Source organism: Miniopterus schreibersii (genome assembly GCF_964146895.1).
Source record: "Miniopterus schreibersii genome assembly, chromosome: 5".
In the NCBI taxonomy this organism is placed as follows: Eukaryota; Metazoa; Chordata; class Mammalia; order Chiroptera; family Miniopteridae; genus Miniopterus; species Miniopterus schreibersii.
Genome location: NC_138106.1, coordinates 82,988,191 through 83,004,403, shown reverse-complemented (window position 1 = coordinate 83,004,403; position 16,213 = coordinate 82,988,191). Strand labels below are relative to the sequence as shown.

The 16,213-nt window shown below is 36.3% G+C and overlaps 1 protein-coding gene across 3 annotated transcripts in view; it reads left to right on the top strand.

Annotated features, from left to right (window-relative positions):
* Positions 1–16,213, top strand: part of RNF13 (ring finger protein 13) — a 112,705-nt gene that overhangs the window by 11,017 nt on the left and 85,475 nt on the right. The window contains exon 2 of one of the 3 annotated variants that reach the window (XM_081138239.1): positions 11,051–11,162. The exons of the other annotated variants lie outside the window; for them this stretch is intronic. The gene's annotated coding sequence lies outside the window, so the exon portion shown is untranslated. The remainder of the gene's footprint in view (positions 1–11,050; positions 11,163–16,213) is intronic. 3 annotated transcript variants of the gene reach the window in all.

The following is a 16,213-nucleotide window of genomic DNA, read 5'->3' as shown; positions in this document are numbered from 1 at the left end:
CCTCTGTTTATAGTGTTGTGAGGATTAAAGGAAATAATGCATGTTAATTACTCAGTCAGAAATATGGTAAGCATTTAAGATACAGTAGCTATCTTTATCATTTATAACTTCACCTAACACCAGCAAAGAAGAGAAAAGGGTAACCAGTGCAATGAAATGCATATTTATTTGGCTATATAATCTTCTTTTTGGAAAGCAGTGTGACAATATGTGTAAAGTTTTAAAATGTTTCTTAGGCATAGTGATTCCACATGTAGGAATCGATCCTATGATAACAATCAGAAATATGAAAAGAGATTTATATTTATTATAGAATTATTTGTAATTTATCATAGAATTTGTAGTGGGTTCACTTAAATATTGAATAGTTAAAGCCATGATTTAGCTGTATAATGTGACATTAAGCAGTTATTAACATGGTTATGAAAAGTTTTAATAACAAGGGAAAGTGATACAACTTTAATAAAACATATAAATAATAGTACAGTGTGATACAAATGATGTAAAATAAGCATGGAAAAAAGACTTACTTATGGTTGGATCAGAGAAGCAGAACCACTGTGAACCATACTGATACAAGTGATACAGAATAAGGGATTAAACTTGAAGAAATTCAGGCAGCGGGTAAGAAGTATATTACAAAGCTGCTGTTGCCTTTGCCTCCTGTGTTGGGTGAGCTGGGCCACTCTGGGCAGGGTGGCGGCAGTGAGGAAGGAGAGCTGAAAGGTTGGGAGAGCAAGGATATACTAGAACCTGTGAGAACTATAACACAGGAGGACAAATGTGATCTGTGAATGTTAACATTATGGGTAACCAATATTTTCTCTATAACTTCCAATGAACATTATTTTTAGTCTTAGAAAAAAATAATAAACATTTTATTAGATACCAATGTAATGAATAATATATGAGGATTGGAGGCTAATTACAAAGGCAGTAACTTAAGTCAGCAAATGATGGAACCAGGGTTAGAACTTTGATCACAGATATTAAATTACAGCACTCATTATAGTTTTTGCAATTACATTTTAAAAGCTAAATTCAGTTTGTCATATTTTGAGAGAAACCACAGTGATTTTTATAGCTGGTAAATTTTCAGTCTTACTAATTAAACTGGCCTCAAATAACTTGTTTTGAACTTTGGAAGACTTTGTATGATTAAAATAAGATAGTATTTTATTTATTTTGAAATAATCACAAGGTACCAGGAAAGTTGTAATAATAGTACAGAAACTTTTTTCCCCTTAATTATTTGAGAGTACCCACCAAGTACTTTAGTGTAAGATTCCGACAAACAAGGATATTTTCCTTGTAGAAAAGGCTGATTTCAGGGCTCGGACAGGAAAAGAACAGGATAGGACTGGAAAATCTGGTGGGAGAAAACAAAGACGTGATCAAGAATGATGGGAACATGTCAGAAAGACACAGGAGCCTTTTGAATGAGCCTCTACTAGCCAAACTGGGGACAGTTGGGCATCAAAGTAATAACTGTAACATTATAATACATTGAATAAAACAGTAATCCATGAGTGAATGGAATATTTGATGAGAAATGGGATAATTACTGTAGTAGACAGAATAATGACCCCAAAAGATGTCCATATCCTAATACTGGGAACCTGTGAATATGTTACTTTATATGGCAAAAGGAAGTTTGCAAATTTGGTTCAGTTAAGGACTTTTGGGTGGGAAGATGATCCTGGATTACCCAGACAGGCTCCGTGTGATCACAGAGGTCCTTAAAAGTAGAAGGAGGCAGAAGAGGAGTTTGGAATAACGTGATGTGAGAAGAGGTCAGTCTGCTATGGCTGGCGATGAAGATGGGAAAATGGCTACAAGCCAGGAATCTGGGCAGCCTCCAGAAGCTGATAAGCATAGCAATCAATTGTATAATTTTTGATTTTTTAATTTTCTTTTTTTGTTTTGTTTGTTAATCCTCACCCCAGGATATTTTTTCCACTGATTTTTAGAGGGGAGGGGAGAAACATTGATGTGGGAGAGACGCATCTATTGGTTGTCTACAGCGTGCACCCCGACTGGGGTCAGGGATCGAACCCACAACCCAGGTATGTGCCACTTGACTGGGAATTGAACTGACGACCCTTCCGTGCACGGGCTGATGCTCCAACCACTGGCTAGGGCTGTTGTGTAATTTGAAACATTTTTATTTTAAAACACACGTGGATAATGGCCAAGACTAGGATAAGAAATTTGTGTGACTTTTAAAAAGAAATGATACTTCAGAGAGACTATGGGTGCTTTTTCAGATTCTGCACCTTTATAACACACTAATGGTCACATGTTCACTTTCTTCTTTTCCCTATTGTTAAATGAGAGAAGCACTGCTTTAAGTACTGTTAAAAACAGAAAGATTACTGTGTCAGTTATCAATTTATTTTCTTTCTGCTACAAATTCACAGTTCAGTACATGCTCTGCAGTAATGGGACTGGACTCTTAAGCATTTCTCCTTTACAAAGAGTGTGATGTAACTAAGCTTTATCAGGTGTTGGGGGCACTAAGTGCTAGAGGAAACTTGCTGGAGGAAGGGTTTTCTTGTGTTCTTCCTAGTTCTCTTGAGCTGCGCTTTCATTTTTCTTGCTCCTGCTGCATGGTCTGTCAGCAGTACATATGGATGGGGACATCTGGTGTTGCTCTGTCTCAGCCATGTGCTGAGAGAACACAGGTCTTCAGTGAGCTTGTAGCCCCACTCCAGACCTGGTGACCACCTTGCCATGGCCCTTCTGAAGTGGACACCACCTACCTAAGGCCTCGTGCCTGCAGTGCCCCAATTGCCTCTGCTTGCCTGCACTCAAGAGGATTGTTTCCTGCTTGTCTGGCAACAGTGGACTGGCTCTGGTTTTGGAAAACCCAGTGAAATTCTCTGTTATCTAGTGTGCTGCAACCATATCTTCTCCAATGAGAAACCCCAGCCTTGGGGAGGGGACCCATCTGCCAAGTTTATCTTATTGGGTACTCTCCCTCAGCCCTATTTTCCCCAACATAGTTTATTATTTTTCTTAAAATTAAAAACAGCTTTTGTAGACTTACAATTGACATACAGTAAACTACATATTTAAAGTTTATGCTTTGCCAACCTTTGAGATAGTTACGGAACTATGAAACCATCACCATAATGAAGTTAATGAAGATATCCATCTCTCCCAGAGATACCTGATGCCCCTTTGGGATCCCTCTCTCCTGCCCCCGTAACATCTTTATAGCTACTATCCTATCATAGTTTAATAATTATTATGCTAAGCACTCTCTGTTTAATTACGGTGTACTTTCTGCCTCTTGACTGAACCCCTTCTAATACAGATTTGGTGCCTGGTGGGGTTCTAGGAGATAGACCTAAAAATGTGAGGTTTTGGTATTGGTTTGGTCATGCCTTTGGGCCTGAGCCCAGTGTTGAGCTCCTTGCCAATGGAAATGGGATGCTAGTAATTCATGGCATCACAATTTATCAAGCTGTCATCTGTGGTTGATTGTCATGTATAGTCATGTGCTGCCTAATGGCCTTTCAGTGAGCGATGGACCACATATATGAGGACAGTCCCATAAGATTATAAGGGAGCTGAAAAATTCCTGTCACCTACTGACATTATAGTGCATCATGTGTTTGTGGTGATGCTTGTATAAACAAACCTGTGCTGTCAGTAGTAGTCAAGTACAGCACATATAATTGTATACAGTATATACTAGATAATTATGATATTAATTGATATGATTAATTGATAATAAGTGACATATTGGTTTATACATTTACTGTACTAATTGTTTTAGAGTGTACTCTTTCTACTTATAAAAACATTTACTATAAAATAATATGTTGTGTTACGCTGGCAGCAGCCTCATGCATCTTGTGTTTATCCCTCTCTCTTGGTTGTACCATTTTTTGTGTGCTTGATTTAATCCCATGTTGGCCACTAAGCATATAAAATCCACTGCTAATGTTGTCAGTAAGATGCTTCATTGAGTGATTGACTTGGAAACAAAATTAAAAGTGGTTAAGGGCAATGAAAGTGGAAAATCAGTGATAGTTATTGCTCTCCAGGCAGGCTCCTTAAAAAGTTTGAAGAACATGACTCTGATACCAAAAGATTTTCATTGGAAGGAATGTTCATGGCATTAATCTGCTTATAAGCTAACCACCAGGGACATATTTCTAAAAAGAATGACACCTCCCTGAGAAGAGCCTTTGGGAGTATTCTAGAAGAAAGCATCGTTATCATAGGCAATGGCAGCTCTGTGATATTATTGCCCCCGAAGACCTTCCAGTGGGAGAAGATGTGGAGGTGAAAGGCAATGATACCAATGATCCTGACCCTGAGTAGGCCTAGGCTAGTATGTCTTAGTTTTTAACACAAATGTTTTGTTTTAGTTTGTTTTTAATAAATGTTTAAAAAGTTAAAAAAGATTTAAAAATAGAAGTTTATAGAATAAGATAGATATAAAGAAAGAATATTTTTATAAAGCTGTATAATGTGTTTGTGTCTTAAGCTAAGTGCCATTACAGAAGTGAAAAGTTTTAAAAAATTAAGTTTATAAAATAAAAGTTACAGTAAGCTAAGGTTAATTTATTATTGATGAAAGTTATTTTATGAATTTAGTGTAGCCTAAGTGTACAGTGTTTATAAAGCCTACAGTAGTATACAGTAATGTCCTAGGTTTTCACATTCACTCACCACTCACTAACTCACCCAGAGCAACTTCCAGTCCTGCAAGCTCCTTTCATGCTAAGTGCTCTGGCCATTAAAAAAAATCTTTTATATTGTATATTTACAGTACCATTTCTATGTTTAGATATGTTTAAGTACACACATACTTGCCATTGTGTTACATTGCCTACAGTGTTCAATATAGTCTCATGCTGTACAGGCTTGTGGCTGAGGAGTGATAGGCTATCCCATGTAGCCTGGGTGCGTAGGTGGCTGTATATACCATCAAAGTTTGTGTAAGTGCACCCTGTGATGTTCCCACAGTGAAGTTGCCTGATGTCACATTTCTAGAACACATCCCCTTCGTTAAGCAGCGCATGACTGTATTGCCAACTGACTCACATGCCTCAAAGCCCAGATGGCTGCTACATTTGACATGTGTGGCAGTAATTATAACTGTAAAGACTGGAGTGTGAAGTGAAATCTTTTGAGTGTAATTGAGTACTTGAAGAGCGAAAACGACAGCTTGGATGTGTTAACTCTCAGCTCAAGGTCTGCCCTTTGTTCACTCTTTTTTGATTACACATTTTACTTCAGAAGAAATAATTACATCTCCTCCCAATTGTGAACTGTGATGCTTGCTCATTAAAAAAATTTTTTTGGTATAAAAGTATTGCACACTTAGGAAACTTGAATAAATGAAACAGATTTCTTTCTTTTTTAAAAAATATATCTTTATTGATTTCAGAGAGAGGAAAGGAGAGGGGGAGAGACAGAGAGAGAAACATCAATGATGAGAGAGTCATTGATCAAGCCCGCAACCCGGGCATGTGCCCTGACTGGGAATCGAACCCCGATTGTCTGGATCCTCGGTCGACGCTCAACCGCTGAGCCACGCCCGGCCAGGCGTGAAACAGATTTCTATTAAGAATATGGTGTATTCTTTTAGGCTTTTGTCTGGTATGTTATATAAAATGAAATAGACTTTAGTAAGTTTTAATTTTTAATTCTGAAACATGCAGGTATACATAATATAAAAGTCCCACCCAGAGTCCCATATAGAGTCCCACCCAGAGTTTATATATATTAACAGATTGTTTTGTGAAGGTCTTAATTTTGTGTGTGTGTGTGTGTGTGTGTGTGTGTGTGTGGCCATAGTTAAGAGGTGGTCATATTCAGAGGCTCTGTGGAAGATGATATTAAGAGAGGCCATGTGTGCATTCATTCTACAAATATTAAGTATCTAGGCTAATATGCTTTAGTTTTTAACAAAAATGTTTTGTTTTAGTTTGTGTCTTAGTTTTTATGTGCCAGGCACTGTTTGGATATTTCATGATATACCCATAAAATAAAGATTCCTGTCTTGGAGTTCATATTCTTGCCACAGAGATGGACACTAAACCAATAAATATAATATGTAAATAAAGTATAGCATGATAGGAAGTAATGAGTATTATGATAAATAAAAAATGTAGAGAAGATTAAGAGGAGTGAGGTTTGGTAGGTACTTAGGCAGGTTGCAGACATTTGTCAGATGAGAGTGTGGTATACAGAAAAGAAGGCCAAGAACAGTTCTCTGGGGTGATACTTTAAAGAAGCAGTTGTTATAATCACTTGATCTGGTACCCCATAACTCTCCATCATTAACATAGTAGGACAAATAACACCAAACTCTATAGATCATTGGGCATGCTCAGCGTTTTGTTCAGAAAGTATGCATAAATTATGGAGTGATGTGGGCGGAATTTTTTACCTCATAAATGTGAATCTCTATAATCTCATCTATTTTGCCTTTTAAAGAACTTTATATGACTGGGATATAGTGTTTGTATTCTTTGTGACTTGCTTTTGTTCAGGGTTATTCTTGTGAAATTCATGTATGTTGTTCATGTAGCTCTCATTCATTTTTATTATTTAGAGAATTACATTATATGCACCTACCACAGTTTGTTAATTCCACTTTTATGCATAATGCTCAGTAATGTTTAATATCAAAAAGGGCAACTCATTTGCCTATGTTTGCATAAGGACAAAGGAAGTATATATTGGGGAAGATGAGGACATGAGTTCTGTCACTTAACAGTAGCAACATTCTTGATTCTATTATGGTTGGTATTTTTGGGGAAATAGTAAAGAATTGTTGCTGTGGGAGAAAAATCAACGTGAGCATACATTAAACATTGGGAACAGTTTGTATGAGCCTCTGCAGTTCAAAGAATTGCTGTCTTAGAGAAACCTGTTTGCTAACCTTAAAAATTAAAAATATATTCATTTTGTTTCATTTGTTGGAAAAATCAAATTGTGAAGCAGTTGTCATGGAATCTGAAAAATTTGCTTTGGCTGACGGTAATAGTTAATAACCTTAGATGAGGATTGCTTTTAGTTTGGGTTGCTTCATATTAGAGAAATTAGCTGGGTAACCTTTGGTTTCCTTGGAAAGAACTATTGGGCATCTTATTATTGCTTAAAAAGTTAAGCCTTGCTGTTTTTTCCTGATGTGACACTTTTGCTCAACCATTTCTTTTTTTGTTTGTTTTAAAATATATTTTTATTGATTTCAGAGAGAGGAAGGGGGGAGAGAGAGAGAGAAACATCAGTGATGAGAGAGTCATTGATTGGCTGCCTCCTGCACGCCCCCGACTGGGGATGGAGCCCGCAGCCCCACATGTGCCCCAACTGGGAATCGAACCTCGATCTCCTGGATCCTAGGTCCATGCTCAACTGCTGAGCTACGCCTGGCTGGGCTCAACCATTTCTTTAAAAGCTTTAAAAAACTGTGCTCTATGGGAATTTTTCTATACAGGGTGGGGCTAAAGTAGGTTTACAATAGTTTGTATGGAAAATAATACAGTAATTAATAAATAAAAATGCAAGCATAAACTCTGTGTTTTGCATACTCACAACTGTAAATCTCCTTTTGTCCCACCCAGTAGTATATGTTAGTAGTTCCCAGTTGTTAGAACTCTTGGAAATCATGATGCTTTTTAAGGAACACTATGAAGTTACAGATATATTTCAGTTATTGTATGAGTTGAGTACACTATTTCGGAGGAAATGTTGTAGTACAATATATGAGTAATATACATACATGACCATGAGCACATTTTTAAGAAAAGTAACCTGTTTAATGAAATGTGATTTGGCTATTGTAAATGTAACAATAAAATAGTTAACTAGCTGTTCATACTTTTCCCGTTGGTGCTTGCTATAGTATATATTCTTTTGATGTATATTGTATAAGATACATTTATGGAGAAAAACAAATTTAAATTACTATCCATTTAATCTTCTTTGCAAATTAGGAAAAGATTACCGTTATTTTAGCAGTGGAGTATTTTGGTCCAGTTTTACCAGTGATGCTCAGAAATGTAGCTTGACAACCAATAGAATATGAGCTTGTTTAGAGGCTTTCTAATGGAAATGGTTAGCTTTTTCATTAGTGTTACCTGGCACTGAACTAGTTAATGTCAGAATGTGAGTCATCTTCAGACTTAAGTTATTTGGAAATGAATTTCCTGAAAGTAATGCTGGTCTTAAGAACTTAACTAAATGCATCCCCATATGTGAAATGAAGTTTTAGAATGTAATTTTGTGTAGATGAGTTGTATGGTATTGTCACACATTTAAATGTGAGGTTAGAATTTATTGTGATGCTTAGGGAAGTTTTTAAATTTTGCAATGACCAGATCAGCATTAGATGAGTAACTGGCATTTATGCTCTTAAGTCATATAGATAATCACATGTGTCACTCAGGGTGCTCAGGTTCTCAAAAATGAGGCCAAGAAAAAATCAGCAAAATCAAGAGTTGGATTTTTTGGAAAAGATCAACAAAATTAATAAACCTTTAGCTAGATTTAGTAAGAAAAAAGAGAAGATGCAACTAAAATTAGACATGAAAGGGGGAACGTTACTGCTGATTTTACAGAAATAAAACAGATTATGAAAGAATAATATGAACAGTTGTAGAGCAAAAAATTGGATAACCTAGTTGAAATGGATATATGCTGAGGAACACACAACCTAACAAAACTGAATCATAAAGAAATAGAAAATACAAATAGACTTATTACTAGTAAGGAGATTGAATTAATAATTTAAGACCTCCCAAGAGAGAAAGGCCCAGGACCAGATGACATTACTGGTGGTGAAATCTACCAAGCACTTAAAGGACAATTAACAGCAGTCCTTCTTAAAGTCTTACAAAAAGTTGAAGAGAAGGGAACATTTACTAGCTCATTCTATAAGGCCAACATTACCCTGATACCAAACCAGACAAAGACACTAGAAGAAAACTACAGACCAGTGCATGCATGCCTCACTTTTTTTCAAATCCTCACCTGAGGGTATTTTTTCCATTGCTTTTCAGAAAGAGAGTAGGGAGAGGGGGGGAGAGAGAGATGTGAGAGATACACATTGATTGATTGCCTCCCACACGTGCCCCAACTGAGGTACCTTTTCTTGACCGGAATTTAACCCAAGACCCTTCAGTCTACAGGCCAACACTCTAACCACTGAACCAAACCAGCTAGAGCCAGGCATACCTCATTTTATTGTGCTTTCCTTTATTGCACTTTACAGATACTGTGTTTTCATCAACATCAAAATGATACTTTACCAGCAAAAAGATTATTACTTGTTGGAGGCTCAGATGATTAGCAATTTTTAGCAATAAAATATTTTAAAATTAGTGTATATACAAATTTTTTTTTTTTTTTTTTTTTTAGACATAAAGCTATTAGACACTTAATAGGCTACAGTATTGTGTAAACGTAACTTTTATATGGGCTGGGAAACCAATAAATTTTTGTGACTTGCTTTATTGTGATACTTTATTGCAATGGTCTGGAATCAAACCTACAACCTCTCGAAGGTATGCTTGTATTTCTTATGAATATTGATGTAAAAATCCTCAATAAGTACTAGCAAACCAAATTAAACAGGACAATGACCAAGTTGGACTAATTGCTAGAATGCAAGGATGGTGCAACATATAAAAAGTAATCGGTGTAATATGCCACATTAACAGCCTAAAGGGAAGAAACTGATCACCATATCAGTTGATGCAGAAAAGGCCTTAGACAAAATTCAGTGGTTTTTTATGATAAAAAATGCACAACAAACTAAAAATAAAAGGAAATTATCATACCATAATAAAGGCCATATATGAAAAATGCACACTTTACATCATACCCAGCCATGAAAGACTGAAAGCTTTTCCTTTAAGATCAGGAACAAGACAAGGATGCCTGTTTTTACCACTTCTATTCATCATAGTACTGGACGTCCTAGCCAGATAAATAGGCAAGAATAAGAACTGAATGGCATTCAAATAGGAAAGGAAGAAGTAAAGTTATATATGTTTACAGACAAGTGATCTTACATGTATAAAGCTGTAAAGGCTTCCCAAAAAATCCTATTAGAACTAATGAATGGATTCAGCAAAATTGCAGGAGGTACAATTAGCATGCAGAAAGAATGTATTTCCATTCCTAAATAGTAACAGTGAACAATCCCAAAAGGAAGTAAATGAAACAATATCTCTTGCAGTAGCATCAAAAAGAATAAAATACTTAGGAATGAATTTACCAAGGATGGCAAAAGACTTGTACACTGAAAACTATATAATATGTTGCTGAAAAACATTAAAGAAGGTACAAATAGATGGATAGACATCCTATACTCATGGATTGATAGACTTAATATTGTTAAGACATCAATATTGTCCAAAGCAATCTGTAGATTCAATGTAATCCCTATTAAAATCCCAATGACATTTTTTTGCTGAAATAGAAAAATCCATCCTAAAATTCTTATGTAATCTCAAGGGACCTCAACTAGTCAAAACAATATTGAAAAAGAAGAACAAAGTTGGAGTTCTCATCCTTCCTGATCTCAGAACCTACAGTAATCAAAACAGTATGGTACTGGCATAAAAACAGACTTATAGACCAGTGGAATAGAATAGAGAGCCCAGAAATATATCCTTACATATATGGTCAAATTATTTTTGACAAGGGTGCCAACACCATTTAATGGGGAAAGGACAGCTATTTCAACAAATAGTTTGGGGAAAACTGGGCAGCCACAAACAAAAGAATGAAGTTGGGCCCTATCCTACATCATATATAAAAGTTAATTCAAAATGAATCAACGACCCGAACATAAGGGCTAATGTATAAACCTCTTAGATGAAAACATGGGAAAAGCTTCATGACCTTGGATTTGGCAGTGATATGTTAGATATGACATTAAAAGCATGGGTAACTAGAAAAAATGAGTTGGACTTCATTGGAATTAAAAATGTGTACATCATAGGATGTTATACAAAGTGAAAAGACTCATAGAATGGAGGGAAATACTTTTTTTTTCTTCTCCTTTTTTGTTTTTTAGAGAGTGGAAGGGAGGGGGAGAGGCAGAGAGAGAGGAACGTCGTTAATGTGAGAGAAACACATCGATTGGTCTCCCACCACCCACTGGGGCCGGGATTGAACCTGCAACCAAGGTACTTGCCTTTGACTGGAATCGAACCCGAGAGCCTTCAGTCTGCAGGCTGCCACTCTAACCACTGAGGCAAACTGGATACGGGTGTGGAGGTTAATATTTTTAAATCATATATCTGATAAGGAAAATATATACAGAATATAAAGAACTTTTGCAGCTCAGCAACAATAACCTGATTAAAAATGGGCAAAGGACTTGAATAATCATTTTTCCAATGGAGATACACAAATGCATAATAAGCATATGAAAAGATGCTCTACCAACATCACTAATCATTAGGGAAATACAAATCAAAACCACAGTGAGATACCACTTTATACCTATTAGGATGATTATAATCAAACAAAGAAAAAAGTGTTGGTGAGGATGTGAAGAAATTGGAACCCTTGTGTGTTGCTGGTGGGAATGTAAAATGGTGGAGGAGTTGTGGAAAACGAATACGGCAACTTTTCAAAAAAATTAAACATTAAATTTCCATATGATTCAGCAATTCACCTTCTGGGTATGTACCACAGAATTGTGAAAGCAGGGACTCAGATATATGTACAGGCATGTTCATATCAGCGCTATTCACAGTAGTCAACAGGTACAACCAAAGTGTCCATCAGTGAATGAATGGATAAACAAAATGTGCTATATATATATATATGTAATAGAATACTATTTAGCGTTAAAACAAGAAGGAAATTCTGATGTATTTTACAACACGGATAAATTTTGTAGACATTATGCTAAGTGAAATGTCAGACATAAATGGACAGAAAGTGATTCCACTTATATGAAGGACCTAGAACACCTAGTGTTTAGTGAGTACAGAGTTTCAGTTTGGGGAGATGAAAACGCTCTGGAGATGGAGGCTGGTGATGGTGACACAGCGTCATGAATGTCACTGAACTTTACACTTAAAAATGTTTAAAATGGTAAATTTTATGTATATTATACCACAATAAAGAAAATGAGGCTGAAAGCCTTCTAAAAAGATCACTGGAAAGTTAAAATTATTTATTCACTGTATTAAAACAAACTTTTATATAAATAAATGTTCAAAAATACAGAAAAGACGACCTCAGTATAATCTTCACCTAGATTTAACATTATTAGTCTTTGGTTTAATTTTTTTTTTTAAATGTCCTTATTGATTTCAGAGAGAGAGAGAGAGAAACATCAATGATGAGAGTCATTGATCTGCTGCTTTCTGCACGCCCCTTACTGGGGATTGAGCCCGAAACCCGGGCATGTGCCCTGATGAGGAATTGAACCAGGATCTTCTGGATCCTAGGTTGATGTTCAACCCCTGGCAGGGCTGGTTTAATTTTTTTTGACTGGCATTTTTTTTTTTTTAAGTATTATCTGACCTCTCTTGCTTTTTACTTCCTTTAACATTTTTTACAAATTGAGATATAATTCACATACCATAAAATTCACCCATTAAAATGTACAATTCAGTAGTTTTTTTTGTTTTTTTAAACTTTATTTTTGTTTAAAATATTACAGATGTTCCTTTTTCTCTCCAATGACCTGTTCCACCCCATCCAATTCCCCTCCCCAGTCCCTCTACCCACCATGTCCGTGTCCTTGGGTTGTGCATATATGCATATAAATTCTTTGGTTACTCTCTCCCCCTCCACCCACCTGCCCTCCTCCATCCCTCTCACATTTGTTAGTCTCATCTGTGCTTCCATGTCATTGAATCTATTCTGTTCATCAGTTTATTAAGTTCTTTAGATTCCATGTATAAGTGAGATCATGTGATGTTTGTCTTTCTCTGCCTGGCTTATTTCACTTAGCATAATATTCTCCAGGGCCATCCATACTGTCCCAAAGGGTACGAGATTCTTCTTCTTTACAGCTGCATAGTTTTCCATGGTGTGAATGTCGCACAGCTTTTTTATCCACTCATCTACTGATGGGCACTTGGGCTGTTTCCAGATCTTAGCTATTGTAAACTATGCTGCTATGAACATCGGGGTGCATATGTTCTTTCTGATTGGTGTTTCAGGATTCTTAGGATATATTCCTAGAAATGGGATCACTGAGTCAAAAGGCAGCTCCATTTTTAATTTTTTGAGGAACCTCCATACTGTTTTCCATAGTGGTTGCACCAGTCTGCATTCCCACCAGCAGTGTACTAGGGCTCCCCTTTCTCCACATCCTCGCCAGCACAAGTCGTTTATTGATTTGTTGATGGCAGCCATTCTGACAGGTGATACCTCATTGTGGTTTTAATTTGCATCTCTCTGATGATTAGCAATGTTGAGCATTTTCTCATGTGTCTCTTGGCCATCTGTATGTCCTCTTTGGAGAAGTGTCTGTTCAGGTCCTTTGCCCATTTCTTAACTGGGCTCTTTGTTTTCCTCTTGCTGAGCAGCATGGGTTCTTTGTACACTTTGGAAATTAGCCCCTGATCAGATACATCCTTAGCAAATATGTTTTCCCAGACCGTGGGGTTCCTTTGTATTTTGAGGCTGTTTTCTTTTGATGTGCAGAGGCTTTTTAGTTTCATATAGTCCGATATGTTTATTTTTTCCTTTGTTTCTTTTGCCCTAGGAGATGTATCAGTGAAAATTCCATTATGTGGGATGTCTGTGACTTTACTGCCTATGTTTTCTTCCAGGATTTTTATGGTTTCGTGACTTACATTTAAGTCTTTTATCCATTTTGAGTTTATCTTTGTGTATGGTGAAAGTACCTGTCCAATTTTCCCAGCACCACTTATTGAAGAGACTGTCTTTACTCCATTGGATGCTCTTGGCTCCTTTGTTAAATATTAACTGACAATAATGGCGTGGGTCTATTTCTGGGGTCTCTATTCTGTTCCATTGATCCATATGCCTGTTGTTGTACCAGTATCAGGCTATTTTGATTACAATGGCTTTGTAATACAGTTTGAAATCCGATAATGTGATCCCTCCCACTCTGTTCTTTTTTCTCAAGATGACTGCAGCTATTTGGGGTCTTTTTTGTTTCCATATAAATTTTCGAAATGTTTGTTCTAGGTCTGTGAAATATGCTGTTGGTATTTTAATAGGAATTGCATTGAATTTAAAAATGGCTTTGGGTAGTATGGACATTTTAATGATATTAATTCTTCCAACCCATGAGCATGGTATATTCTTCCACTTGTTTACATCTTCCTCTGTTTCTTTTTTCAGTGTCACGTAGTTTTATGAGTACAGGTCTTTTACATCCTTGGTTAAGTTTATTCCTAGGTGTCTTATTTTTTTAGTTGCAATGGTAAATGGTATTGTTTTTTTAGTTTCTCTCTCTGAAAATTCATTGTTGGTGTATAAGAATGCCATTGATTTCCAGATGTTGATTTTATATCCAGCTACCTTGCCAAATTTGTTTATCAAATCTAGTAGTACTTTGATGGAGTCTTTAGGGTTTTCTATGTACAATATAATGTCATCTGCAAATAATGACAGTTTTACTTCCTCCTTTCCAATTTGGATACCTTTTATGTTTTCTTCCTGTCTGATGGCTGTGGCGAGGACTTCCAGTACTATGTTGAATAAGAGTGGTGAAAGTGGACCCCTGTCTTGTTCCTGTTATTAATGGAAATGGTTTTAGTTTTTGCCCACTGAGTATAATGTTGGCTGTAGGTCTGTCATATATGGTCTTTATTATGTTGAGGTATGATCCCTCTATTCCCACTTTCCTGAGAGTTTTTATCAGAAATGGGTGCTGGATTTTGTTGATTGCTTTTTCTGCGTTTATTGATATGATCATACAATTTTTGTCCTTCAGTTTGTTTATGTGATGTATCACATTTATTGATTTGCTGATGTTGTACCAGTCTTGCATCCCTGGAATAAATCCCACTTGGTCATGATGTATGATCTTTTTAATGTATTGCTGGACCCGGTTTGCTAGTATTTTAGTGAGGATTTTAGCCTCTGTGTTCATCAGGGATATTGGTGTGTAATTTTCTTTCTTTGTAGTATCTTTATCTGGTTTTGGGATTAGGATGATGCTGCCTCATAAAAAGAGTTTGGGAGTTTTCCCTCCTCTTGAATTTTCTGGAATAGTTTGAATAGAATAGGTGTTAATTCTTCTTTGAATGTTTGGTAAAACTCGCCTGTAAATCTTTCTGGTCCAGGACTTTTGTTTGCTGGGATTTTTTTGATTACTGCTTCAATTTCATTAGTTATCGGCCTATTCAGGTTTTCTGCCTCTTATTAATTCAGCTTTGGAATGTTGTATGCTTCTAGGAATTTGTCCATTTCCCCTGTGTTGTCCAATTTGTTGGCATATAGTTCCTCATAGTATTTTCTTAAAATCCTTTGTATTTCTATTGGGTCAGTTGTTATATCACCTCTTTCATTTCTGAGTTTATTTATTTGGGTCCTTTCTCTTTGTTTCTTAGTGACTCTGGCTAAAGGTGCATCAATCTTGTTTATCTTTTCAAAGAACCAGCTCTTGGTTTCATTGATTTTTTTGTATTTTTTTTAGCCTCTATGTCATTAATTTCTGCTCTGATTTTTATTATTTCCTTCCTTCTACTTCCTCGGGGCTTTTCTTGCTGTTCTAGTTCTAGTTCTTTTAGTAGTTGTGTTGGATGGTTCATTAGATCTTTTTCTTGTTTCTTGAGATAGGTCTGTAATGCTATAAACTTTCCTCTCAGGAATGCTTTCGCCATTTCCCATAGATTTTGGATTGTTGTCTGTTCATTTTTGTTTCTTTCCATGAAGTGTTTGATTTCTTCCTTGATCTCATTGGTAACCCATTCATTGTTTAATAACATGCTATTTAGCCTCCATGTGTTTGAATATTTTTGAGGTTTTGTATAGTAGTTTCATGGCATTGTTATCTGAGAAGATGCTTGATATGATTTCAGTCTTCTTGTATTTGTAGAGACTTGCCTTGTGCCCTAACATGTGGTCTATTTTTGAGAATGTTCCATGTGCACTTGAGAAGAATGTGTATTCTGCTGCTTTGGGATGAAATGTTCTGAAAATATCAATTAAATCCATTAGGTCTAGTGAGTCATGTAAGGCCTCTGTTTCCTTGTTGACTTTTCTTCTTAATGATCTGTCCAATGCTGACAGTGGG